This window comes from Zophobas morio, unplaced genomic scaffold (genome assembly GCF_036711695.1).
Source record: "Zophobas morio isolate AGI-343-1 ecotype UQ-CSIRO unplaced genomic scaffold, CSIRO_AGI_Zmor_V1 ptg000029l, whole genome shotgun sequence".
In the NCBI taxonomy this organism is placed as follows: Eukaryota; Metazoa; Arthropoda; class Insecta; order Coleoptera; family Tenebrionidae; genus Zophobas; species Zophobas morio.
In genome coordinates, this window is record NW_026972134.1 from 4,420,043 (window position 1) to 4,433,897 (window position 13,855).

Here is a 13,855-nt window from a genome sequence, read left to right on the forward strand (position 1 = left end):
CGTTTGGTTTTACCAAAAAGGTGTTGCAATTTCGCATTCATGTTACAAACTGTAATACGAAACTTAAATTGCAGATTTTACGTTCACTTATTCTCAAGTTAACTGCACGTTTTGAAATTAAAGAAGTATTTTTTTCCATATGACATGTTCCGTCATTACCAAAATTTTAATAGTTAACTCAACAAAAGGAATTTTTCTGAATATCCTACCACTTTCTAGAATGGATGCGTAAATTTCAGACACTGTTTTCGTTGTTTTGTGACAAATTTTTGTAATGAATCATAAAAATTAAATTTTCAGTAAGAACTTGACTTCCAAAGCAAAATATAATATTCATTCCTAAAAGGAAGCGGAATATTTTGTTATGTAATAATCATTTATGCATCAAAGATAAAATCGTATCATGACGTGCTTATCCCCGAAACGCTTCTAAGAGAAGTCTCTTAGGCCCGAAATCAGAGATAAAGTCAAAAATTTGGAGGTTATGTTATTAGAATTCTCGTTTGGTTTTACCAAAAAGGTGTTGCAATTTTGCATTCATATTACAAACTGTAATGCGAAACTTAAGTTGCAGATTTTACGTTTACTTATTCTCAAGTAAACTGCACGTTTAGAAATTAAACAAGCATTTTTTTCCATATGACGTATTCGTCATTACCAAAATTTTTATAGTTCACTGAACAAACTGAATTTTTCTGAATATACAAATTTCTAGAATAGATACGTTAATTTTAGAAGCCGCTTTGGTTGTTTTGTAACAAATTTTTTGTGATGAATTATAAAAGTAAAATTTTCAGTAAGAACATGACTTCCAAAGCAAAATTTAATATTCATCCCTAAAGCGGAATATGTATTTTGTTAAGTATTAATTATTTATGCATCAAAGATGGAATCGTATCATAACGTGCTTATCCCCGTAACAACGCTAAGAGAAGTCTCTTAGGCCCGAAAGCAGAAACAAAGTCAAAAATTTGGAGGTTATGTTATTAGAATTATCGTTTGGTATTACCAAAAAGGTGTTGCAATTTTGCATTCATGTTACAAACTATAATGCGAAACTTAAGTTGCAGATTTTACGTTCACTTATTTTCAAGTTAACTGCACGTTTTGAAATTAAAGAAGCATTTCAAAATCATTTCTAATAGGTAATTTTAACTTTAAAAATAAACAAGATTGAGAATTGAGGATAACTTTCATAGCATTAAGTAATCAGTTTTTAAATGTTTCTTTTAATTAAGGTATTTCACATTCATGATCATGATTATAATAAAAGAAACTCCCATAAAATCTATTATTTTCATAAGATGATCAACATAATAAAATTTTCTGTGATGTAAGTACACGAAGTTTTATTATTTATTCATAAATTATTTCTAATATGTAATTTTAACTTTAAAAATAAACAATTTTGAGAATTGAGGATAACATTTTGTATTTAAACAGTGTTAAGGCATTTATTTTTAATTTTCGCAGACACATTCAAACCAGATGGGTGACCGTGTATTTTATGGTGTTTTTACCAAAAAGGTCGGGACTGTCAATTATCACGGGTTGTTAGAAATCTTGAAAGGTATAAAACGCACTAAATTTTATGCGTCATGCCGCCCATCTGGGCGACCCTATGTTTTATGGTGTTTTCACCAAAAAAATCTGGACTGTCAATTATCTCGTATTTTTAAAAATATTCAAAGTAATAAAACGCACTAAATAAGCGCTGCAAAGGCAGGGTGATGAAATGTGGGTAGACAACGGAAAGTAGAGACAAATTAACTAAAGAGAAAACGAACGCCTGATGAGAGAAATAATTTGGTTACGATATCAGATAGATGATTTAGATTTGAGGTAACATAGTTTAACCTTTTTTGTTTGTACGACAATCGGGCTTGAAATTGAGATTGTCGAGAGATTTCGTTTTTTCAATTTTTACTTCCCGAGAGTGAGCCAAAGAAGTATTGTAATCGGATCCATCGGACGAATGGCCAATTTTATAGTTTCTCGACGTTTCATGACCTCTACAATACGAATACATAGGTGTCTCATTTCCGTCTGTCTGTCGTCTGTCTTCTGTCGTCTTTTGTCTGTCGTCTGTCGTCTGTCGTCTCTAATGTGTCGTCCAGACACGTAACCAGCCCTTTATTTTGGAGGGGCCCAGCCGGGCACTAATTTCAAATAAGGGGGCCTTTAAAAAAAGTGTTCATTATTATAAATCAATATTTTACTTGAATTACAACCAGTATATAAATTTAATGGGGTGCAAATAGTTGAAATTGACCAACACCATGAGAATGCATTTAAAGTCTGCGTGCCAATACTGCATAGTGTGTAAAAGGCATATCAGTTGTACCGGCTAATTGCTTAAAAAAGTTATCGACAAAACTGTTCACAGCAGTATCGCATTACTCAGAGAGTTATATTACAAGATAAGAACATAAGACTACTCACAGATAAAATTTACTTCTGACCTGAAATTTCGAATTTTCTTTACTTTTAAAATTTAAAATTAATTTAAGGGGGCACCAGGGGTGGCACAGGGTTTTGCAGGGGTGGCCTCCCCTTGGTTACGTGTCTGGTGTCGTCTGTCGTCGATGTCAATTTTTTTACCACTGTACCGATTTTTATCAAAGTTTACGCATATCGTATATCGTGTAGATGGTGAAACCCTAATCAAACCTTGTCTAACCATCCCCACCGTGTGATGACGTCACACCCAAATTTTAGTTCACACATGTTGGTTAAACTTTATGGAATAAGATACCCCTCACGTGTAGTTTATGAATCCGTCTTCAATTTTTACCTCAGACCTCCGAGTGTTTAGAAAAAAAATACAGTTCATAAATTTTTGTTAGACAGATAATCTTCGAAACTACCGGACCGATATTTGTCAAATTTTGCACATATGTTATACATATGATGTAGATGGTAAAACGATAATCAAATTTTGTGTAACCATCTCCATCAACGCGGTGATGACGTCACACCAAAAATTTACTTAATATATGTTGGTTAAATTTTATGAAATAACATACTCCAGCACGTCTAGTGTATGAATCCGTCTTGATTTGTTTCAGAAAAAAAAAATTATGAATTGATGTTAGACAGATAATCTTCGAAACTACCGAACCGATGTTTCTCAAATTTTGCATGTATGTTATACATATCGTGTAGATGGTAAAACGCTAACCATTTTGTCCAATCATCGCCACCAATGCTGTGATGACGTCACACCAAAATTTGACATAATATATGTTGATTAAGTTTCATGAAATAACATACTCCTGCACGTGTAGTTTATGAATCCGCCTTGAATTGTTTAAAAAAATATATGAATTTTTCTTAGACAGATAATCTTCGAAGCTACCGGATTTGACTATGTTAAATTTTACATAAGGTATTAACTTCAAATTTGTAATTTAGCTTTTACCACTAACCCAAATTGTCAGTGGTGTTGTACAGATCTTCCTTACCCCATTCAGTCAATTGCAGAATTTTAAAATTTTATTTTTAATTTTTATATATTGATAAATAAAAAAAAACATGAACGATCTGTTAATGTACAGATAAAAAAATAGTAAGAGTAGGTTTCATGCAAATTTTGCTACAAGAAAATTTTCTGATGACGTCATCAAAACCGTCGCTAATAAGACACGTGCATATGTTTGGGTATGCGTTTTTCAACAATAACAGAAACTGTACAGAATTTTCAAATTTTCAATTTGATGGAGAAAATATTTTTGGTTTGCTTATTCAAATAAACTGATTAATTTTTTAATCTTTTCAATCACTATATAAAAGCAATTCTTAATTGAAAAGAGGACTGTCAAAATTTACAATTTTTTAGTACCTGAACTACAATTATAACGTTAGTCGCTCAAAGAAGCGCGATATTTTGTTAAGTAATAATTTACACATCAAAAATGGAACCGTATCATAACGTGCTTATCCCTGAAACGCCTCTAAGAGAAGTCTCTTAGGCCCGAAGGCAGAGATAAAGTCAAAAATTTGGAGGTTATGTTAGTAGAATTCTCGTTTGGTATTACCAAAAAGGTGTTGCAATTTTCCATTCTTGTTACAAACTGTAATGCGAAACTTAAGTTACAGATTTTACGTTCACTTATTCTCAAGTAAACTGCACGTTTTGAAATTAAAGAAGCATTTTTTTCCATATGACGTGTTTCGTCATTACCAAAATTTTTATAGTTCACTCAACAAACTGAATTTTTCTGAATATACAAATTTCTAGAATAGATACGTTAATTTTAGAAGCCATTTTGGTTGTTTTGTAACAAATTTTTTGTGATGAATCATAAAAATAAAATTTTCAGTAAGAACATGACTTCCAAAGCAGAATTGAATATTCATCCCTAAAAGAAAGCGGAATATGTATTTTGTTAAGTATTAATTATTTATGCGTCAAAGATGGAATCGTATCATAACGTGCTTATCCCCGTAACAACGCTAAGAGAAGTCTCTTAGGCCCGAAAGGAGAGATAAAGTCAAAAATTTGGAGGTTATGTTATCAGTATTCTTGTTTGGTATTACCAAAAAGGTGTTGCAATTTCGCACTCATGTTACAAACTGTAATACGAAACTTAAATTGCAGATTTTACGTTCACTTATTCTCAAGTTAACTGCACGTTTTGAAATTAAAGAAGTATTTTTTTCCATATGACATGTTCCGTCATTACCAAAATTTTAATAGTTAACTCAACAAAATGAATTTTTCTGAATATCCTACCACTTTCTAGAATGGATGCGTAAATTTAAGACACTGTTTTCGTTGTTTTGTGACAAATTTTTGTAATGAATCATAAAAATGAAATTTTCAGTAAGAACTTGACTTCCAAAGCAAAATATAATATTCATTCCTAAAAGGAAGCGGAATATTTTGTTATGTAATAATCATTTATGCATCAAAGATAAAATCGTATCATGACGTGCTTATCCCCGAAACGCCTCTAAGAGAGGTCTCTTAGGCCCGAAGGCAGAGATAAAGTCAAAAATTTGGAGGTTATGTTAGTAGAATTCTCGTTTGGTATTACCAAAAAGGTGTTGCAATTTTCCATTCTTGTTACAAACTGTAATGCGAAACTTGAGTTACAGATTTTACGTTCACTTATTCTCAAGTAAACTGCACGTTTTGAAATTAAAGAAGCATTTTTTTCCATATGACGTGTTTCGTCATTACCAAAATTTTTATAGTTCACTCAACAAACTGAATTTTTCTGAATATACAAATTTCTAGTATAGATACGTTAATTTTAGAAGCCGCTTTCGTTGTTTTGTAACAAATTTTTTGTGATGAATCCTAAAAATAAAATTTTCAGTAAGAACATGACTTCCAAAGTAAAATTGAATATTCATCTTAGATCATATAATAAATAGATACCAATACTCAAACTGAAAGCTGTGACTAGACATGAAGCTATCTGTTGTCGTTTTCTACGTCAAGAAGAGTAGTATAATGCTATCCTTGTGTGATCACCACATCTTCATCTTTGTTAGATGCATTTCATCTGTATATGTCTATTTCACTTCTATCCTTGTACCGCACCAGCACAACAAATCGCTTTTGACAGATGTTTCTTCTAACCTCTCTTTCGAGTTGTTGTACAGAAAACAATTTTAGAATTTAGAACAAAGATCCTATTTTAAGTGATGTAATCATAAAGGATCACAATTGCTGCCCAATAATTTACTATTCCTTTCATTATCTACTGTGAATTATTTATAAAATCAAGCTGTCAACATCTTTCGTACGAAGTTAGTTCAGACATACTTCCTAAAATTTAGGCGCGCAAAATTCAAATAGTGATCAGGCAAGGATAGCTTCATTGTAATCCCTCCATGCACGAGAGAGATGTGTGACAGGAGGATGTCGTCACAGGCTCTGCTAGGGAAAGAACACGGCATGGTGGTATCTATTTATTATATGATCTAAGATATTCATCCCTAAAAGAAAGCGGAATATGTATTTTGTTAAGTATTAATTATTTATGCGTCAAAGACGAAAGCGTATCATGACGTGCTTATCCCCGTAACAACGCTAAGAGAAGTCTCTTAGGCCCGAAAGCAGAGATAAAGTAAAAAATTTGAAGGTTATGTTATTAATATTCTTGTTTGGTATTACCGAAAAGGTGTTGCAATTTTGCATTCATGTTACAAACTCTAATACGAAACTTAAATTGCAGATTTTACGTTCACTTATTCTCAAGTTTACTGCACGTTTTGAAATTAAAGAAGCATTTTTTTCCATATGACATGTTCCGTCATTACAAAAATTTTAATAGTTAACTCAACAAAATGAATTTTTCTGAATATCCTACCACTTTCTAGAATGGATGCGTAAATTTAAGACACCGTTTTCGTTGTTTTGTGACAAATTTTTGTAATGAATCTTAAAAATTAAATTTTCAGTAAGAACTTGACTTCCAAAGCAAAATTTAATATTCATTCCTAAAAGGAAGCGGAATATTATGTTATGTAATGATCATTTATGCATCAAAGATAAAATCGTATCATAACGTGTTTATCCCCGAAACGCCTCTAAGTGAAGTCTCTTAGGCCCGAAAGCAGAGATAAAGTCAAAAATTTGGAGGTTATGTTATTAGAATTCTCGTTTGGTATTACCAAAAATGTGTTGCAATTTTGCATTCATGTTACAAACTGTAATGCGAAACTTGAGTTGCAGATTTTACGTTCACTTATTCTCAAGTTAACTGCACGTTTTGAAATTAAAGAAGCATTCCAAAATAATTTCTAATATGTAATTTTAACTTTAAAAATAAACAAGATTGAGAATTGAGGATAACTTTTATAGCATTAATCAGTTTTTAAATGTTTCTTTTAATTAAGTCATTTCACATTCATGATCATGTTTATAATAAAAGAAACTCCAAAAAAATCTACTATTTTCATAAGATGATCAACATAATAAAATTTTCTGTGATGTAAGTAACCGAAGTTTTATTATTTATTCATAAATTATTTCTAATATGTAATTTTAACTTTAAAAATCAACAATTTTGAGAATTGAGGACAACATTTTGTATTTACTGTCTAAACTCTTTTTACCAATTTTTAAATTGCATAATTGAAAGTATTACATTAAAAATTCTTTAATACATTATAAACACAATTATGATAAAGAACCGGACGAGCCAGCGTTTTCTTTTGCCAGCGCGGCGTATTGAAAGTAGGTATTGCTACAGTCGCTTTGGAATATTTTTAAAATTTGGTACAAAATAAAATAAAATACATTTACAACACATTACCAACTGCAATACGAGTATTTCAACATCATGCGCGGTGTTAAAAATGTTTGTGTTTATACATCGGAAGAATGTCAGTTAGACACTTCTTTGATTTGAATAAGTTTATCGCCTCAAAACAGCTGACTAATAGTTGTGTATTATACAAGACGATAAACAAATTCTTTATCTATGAGTGAAAAGTGTTAATTCACGAGTGGCAATAGCCATGAGTGGATTATTTTTCACGACTAGATTAAGATTGTTTATCGTCGTGTATAATATTTTACTATGTCTGTACTTGTGCAGAGACTGTTTATACTACTAGCTTGTTTTTCCCCAAATTTAGAAAAACACAGCGTCTTAACAAATGCTTTATTCGCTGCTCCCTTTTTACAACGGATTCCGAACACTCCGTGCAGTCTCCGATATGGAATGACGCTTGACGCATGGAACAGTCAGTCTGTGGGAATTTCTTGGCACGTCTCCTGACCTTGCAAAATTGGTCATCTTACTCGTCGGGCGATTAGCGCAAGTTCAACCTTGAGTTTCGAGTCGCAACACATCGTCAGCGGCGCTAACAAACAAGACGGATATGCTGCTCAAGCCCTTCTGGCTCAAATGTAACGGAATATAAAATTTATTTGTTTTTAATTTGATTATTACAAAATTACTATTTCGTTTTCAACTGAGCGTTTGTTGGCACATACGACTTCCAGCCAAGCAGCCACCTGCATTACTGTTACCAAAATAGTAATTAAATAGTCAATTACTACTATTTTCTAATTTGTTCTATTTATGTTAGTATAGAATATTATCATTAAAAATGTGATTTATGTGTTCGTGAGATGTAATTAAACACTTTGCAATGACTTAAAAGTGAATTTATAATTTATGTTATATCAAAATCTGACGTTTGATAATGTAGATAAATGGTAAAAAAATAATGTAACGCCCTCACACACACACACATAAAAAACATGTTTTCTCCAAATTTTCTCTCCTACATATAGTTCAATAATTTTAAAAGTGTACCGCACACTTTTGAAATTACTGCATTTGCATTATTATTTTTTCAATTTGCTGATACAGGGTGATGCAAAAAAAATAATGAATGACTCAATTTAGTTTATTGATTAAATCAACAACTGCAAAACCGAATGCCTTGAAATCGTGCAGATATTTTGAAGGTATTGCAGCATGGTAAATTTTTAATCAAAATATATCTCTATCTCCTCAAGAAATTGATGACGTCATGTCAAAATTTTTACGAATAAATATCTAAGATATGCAAAATATGATGAGTTTATACTTGTGATCCATCATTACATTACTACTTAAGACGGGGAAAACCATTCTTGAGTTACTATTTAAAATAAACTGATTAATTCTTTCATCTTTTCAAGCCTCATATATTAGCAATTCTTAGTTTAAAATACAACTTTCAAAATTTATCAGTTTTTTATTACGAGAACTAAAATTATGGCGTTAGTCGCTCAGTACAAAATACAGAGTTCAGAATAAAGGATTGCGCCGTCCATCGCTATTAAACTATGATCTTAGTCATTCATGAAGGACCGCGGCCAGCATTTATAAATAAATCATGACGTTCGGATTGTACAAAGTACGGCGTTCATCGTTTGTAAGTCACATCTTCCAAATTTATAAAGAACTAAATTTAGACTTTTATCTAACGGTCGGAATGTCAAAACGGAATGTGTAATTAAAAAATCATTAATTCATAAACATCTTTATATTTGCTTAAGGTACTTTATCCTCGCAACCCGCCTAAGAGACAGCTCTTAGGGTCGAAAACGTAGATAAGATAAAAAAATTTGGAGGTTATGTTATTAGAATTCTCGTTTGGTATTGCCAAAACGGTGTTGCAATTTTGCATTGGAATTGCGGAAAGCAATACATAACTTAAGCTGCATAACTCCGATTATTTACTCTCGAGATAAATACACGTTTTGAATTTAAAGAAGCAATTATTTCCATTAAGCGTGATTCGCAGGGTGCCCAGATTTGGCGATTTATCGCCATTTTGGCGACTTGGCGCCCAAGATTAGCGCTGTTTTTTAATGTCGGCGCCAGTTGGCGATTTTGGCGAATTTTGGGGACTCTATTATTTTTCCATTTTTGTGTACAGTTAAGTAATGAAAAAAATCGAAAAAGTCAACAATCAACTATCACTCTCACTCTCATCCCCTCACAGTCGCTCGTCAGTCATTAGTCATCACTCGTCAGTTCATCACACTGAAAGGGTCAATGCATTTTTTAATTAAAATAAATATTAAAAAAAGGATAAGTGCTTTCATTAGATTTCAACAATATATTTTGTTGGCAAAGTCCCTATTATAGCCTCTAGAAAACACATAGTATCGTCACCGTGGAGCAAACCTGGCGGAAACTTAACAAAAACAAAAGTTATTAACACCATTTGACAGATCGCGAAATTTAAAATGGTTTTATGTTGGATTTAAAGTTTGTAGTTTATGTACAAAATATGGATTTTTAATATGAATAAAATATAAAATTTAATCAATAAAATCTTATTTAATAATTATTAGTTATATTAATTGACAATTAATTGACTTTAAACAAAAAGACCACGCCAAGACCACGTGACAACAACGGTTTACGCGCTGTCAACTCTCTGCTGACACAATTTGGTTCTAAACCAGGGAAATTTTTTGCGTTACCAACTCCGTTTGCTCCACTCGTACAACAATGGATAACGGTACTATGTATTTCTCTATATCTCTGGTATTTCTAGGGGCTATAGTCCCTATATTTAATATATGGTTTTGGGTTGGCGATTTTGGCGGCTTTCGAGTCCCTCTATTGGCGATTGCTGTGACAACTGATCTGGGCACCCTGGTGATTCGTCATCAACAAAATTTTAATGGTTAACTACACAAACTAAATTTTCCTCAATATACCAATTTGTGGAATGGATACGTAAATTTGTAAAGCCTTTGTGTTTGGAAATACCTTTTTTGTTATAAACCCTCAAGTTGAAATTTACGATAAGATGTTAACAGCAAAGGCAAAATTTAATATTCATCCCTAAAAACAAGCGCGATATTTTGCTATGTAATAATTTACGCTTCAAAAAAGCAACCGTATCATTACGTGCTTGTCCCCGAAACGCCTCTAAGAGAAGTCTCTTAGGCCCGAAAGCAGAAATAAAGTCAAAAATTTGGAGGTTATGTTATTAAAATTTTCTTTTGGTATTGCCAAAACGGTGTTGCAATTTGACATTCGTGTTGCGACAAACAATGGAAAACTTAAGTTGCATATTTCTGTTTATTAAGTTTCGAATTAAACACATGAGAATTTAGAGAAACATTTATTTCAATATATAGCGTGCTTTGCCCCGACCAAAATTTTCATCGTGGAGCAAAATGAATATTTCTCATTTAACCAATTTGTAGAATACATACGTAAATTTTAACACCTGGTGCCGTAATTTTGTAATATATTTTTTGGAATAAACTGTGAATTGAAATTTACATTAAGGTATCAACTTCAAATTTGTAATTTAGCATTTACCATTAACCCAAATTGTCCGTGGTATTGTACAGATCTTCCTTACCCGATGTATAACAATTCAGTCAATCGCAGAATTTTAAAATTTTATTTTTTGGTTTTTATATCCTGATAAATAAAAAAAAACATAAATGATCTGTTAATGTACAGATAAAAAAAATAGTAAGAGCAGATTTCATGCAAATTTTGTTAAAAGAAAATTTTCTGATAACGTCATCAACATTGTCTCAAAGACACGTGCATCTGTTTGGGTATGCGCGGTTCAAAAATAACCGAAACGGTACAGCATTTTCAAATTTTCGATAAGATGGGGAAATCCATTTTTGGTTTGCTCATTCAAATAAACTGATTAATTTTATAGTCTTTTCAACCAGCATATATAAGCAATTCTTAATTGAAACTACAACTCTCAAAATTTACAAATTTTTTATTACCAGAACTAAAATTATTATTACAAAAGACAGAGTTCAATTCGCTGTTAAACTACGACCTTCGTCATTCGTGAAGGATGGCAGTCATCATTTATGTTATAAACACTAGGCGGAAAAGTATCTTACGGATGCAATTCCCCAGTTGAAGCAAGGTGTGTTTTACGGCGAGTAGCGGGGACGCTTTGATCTGGTCCACAAGGTCGTAGCCAGTGCGTCGCTAGGAGTGTTTACAGCTTGTTAAAAAACTACTTCTATATTACTATCAGTGTTGGGCAGTATCTAGATACTTGTATCTAAATAAAGTATCTAGATACATTTTTGGGTATCTAGTATCTGTATCTAGATACAATCGAATTTAAGCACTAAATATCTGTATCTAGATACAAAATTAGTGGCGCAGATACAGATACATTTTTTTATTTCACTTTTTTTTTCAGTAATTATTAGTTGAGTTATACTACTAGTAGTAATTTTTGATACTTCATGTTGGTGATTTTGGTCACATAAACAAAAATAGAGGTAAGAGGTACACTAATAGTGTTCTGTCACGGAAATTTTCATATTTTAAATACCATCATTTCCTACATGGTAGCCTTCAGTACTTATACATCTTTAAATATAATCCTGAGGGGTAATAAATCTAAGCCATCGTAAGAAGATATTTTAAAAACCATAAACCGCAATTCACTATTCACTGCGTTTTACCCTTGTCGGGGCAATGTACTTTATCTGTGTACCAGTGGCGGCTGGTGGGTCAAAATTTCGGGTCGGCCAAATATTTTGAGTCTACACCTTGGTGTTATATATTTTCGTAATGTATGGCTGCTACTCATTAACCACTGACATTTTACGTGCCAGGATGTACAAAACATCTCAAATGTTTCGACCTGTTAAAATAATTTTTTATAGGAAATTGACTATGTCAGTTTGATTCCAAATACTATTAATCCTTAATTCTACTTGTTCTGCTTTATCATTAATTGAGAACCACCGAAAACATTATTTTTACTGAGTTCCGCGTCGACCGGCGGCTATACGGCTTGCCGACCCCGGACATCCACAATTAAATAATAATAATTAAATAATGACATGCAGTTAAAAAATATAAAAAAAGTAATAATAAAAGTACCAACTGTTAACTATCTTCATTTACATTTATTTATTTTTAATGTATATGACAAATTGTCAAATAAATTAATTGAATAATTGAAAAATTAAAATGATTTAAAACTTTAAATTCGTTTCTGAAATATCTGAAAACGCTTAGATGCTAAAAATACAGAAAAAGCGCATTTATGGTGTAGCTAAGTTATGTACGAAAAATAAAATTTTAGATAATTTAATGTAATTTTTTTCGTTTATTATTCATAGACAGAAAAATGTATTAAATCGACAATTATTATTTAAAAAAAAATAGTATGCACTGAAGAACATCGAAGCCGTTATTGTTTTGTAATTTGGTTAGCTATCTTAAATATTAAGCGTTTTAAAAACTAAATTCGCGTTGCTGGGTACGGCGAAGGAGGATTTCGCCGGACCTGGCACAACATACGTTCCGCCAGGTCTTTGTCTACTACAGTGTACTAGACAAAGAGAACGATGAAACCGTAAGCTGCTACGAAGTCGAAACATCGAGCATAATGCATTCCTGGGTACGGCTTGCCGAAATCTCGCCGGCAAAGCGTGTTTATCAGCATTTAAAATTAGCAACAAATGCTTTATTTTGTACCTACAACATAATAAAATATATTTTTAATATATATGATCTATCCTAACGTACATTCAAACTTTATTTCTTTTTTTATTTTCTAATTTCAACGCTTACTAAGTATTTTAAAATGACTGGTACGGCGTGGCCGACCCTGCCGCCCCTGACCAGCCGCCCCTGCTGTGTACCTGAGCAACCCGGGTCCGGTAGGCCCGCTGTTTGTATTTGTGTTATTAAAAATAAGAGTAATTTTAATAGTGAAAATATGTGTTTAAGGTATGTTATTATTTTTAGAAAATAATAATTGCGTGTTACATAATGATTAATGTTTTCAATTAGCACAAATTAGTTTGTAATCGACTAATCGAATGTTCAATACATACATTTCTCTCGCATAAATTGCATATTTGTTACTGTTTTATATCTTTATTTTTCGGACAAATGTAGCACCTTTTCCTGTTGCCACATGTGTCATTTCTTCACTTTTTCATTGTTGGACCTAACGCGAGGCGGGCTTGGCAGGTTCGTTTTGCCCTAGAATGTGCCGATTATGTTTAAATGTAATTAATTATCTTGGGCAATAAAATTAATATTTTTACAACCTTCCGTAGAATAATTTATCGTGATTCGTGATATATTCTCAGAAATCGTGAAACGAGATTAAAATAAAATGAGTTTCAACAAAAATCTGAAAATTTAAAGTTGCACTCTGGCGATTTCTGCCTGCCAGGCAGCCTTTGATCCTATAAGGGATTTAAATACCTTTCTAAGAAATTGTACTTATTTTGCCTTAAACGGAACCAGCAATGCTTCATAAAATGTATATACCTGCGGCACCGGGATAGACGAATACCGGACATGGTCATAAAAACATCGTAAGCCGATATTGAAGAATAATAATTTATGACAGGTTGCCG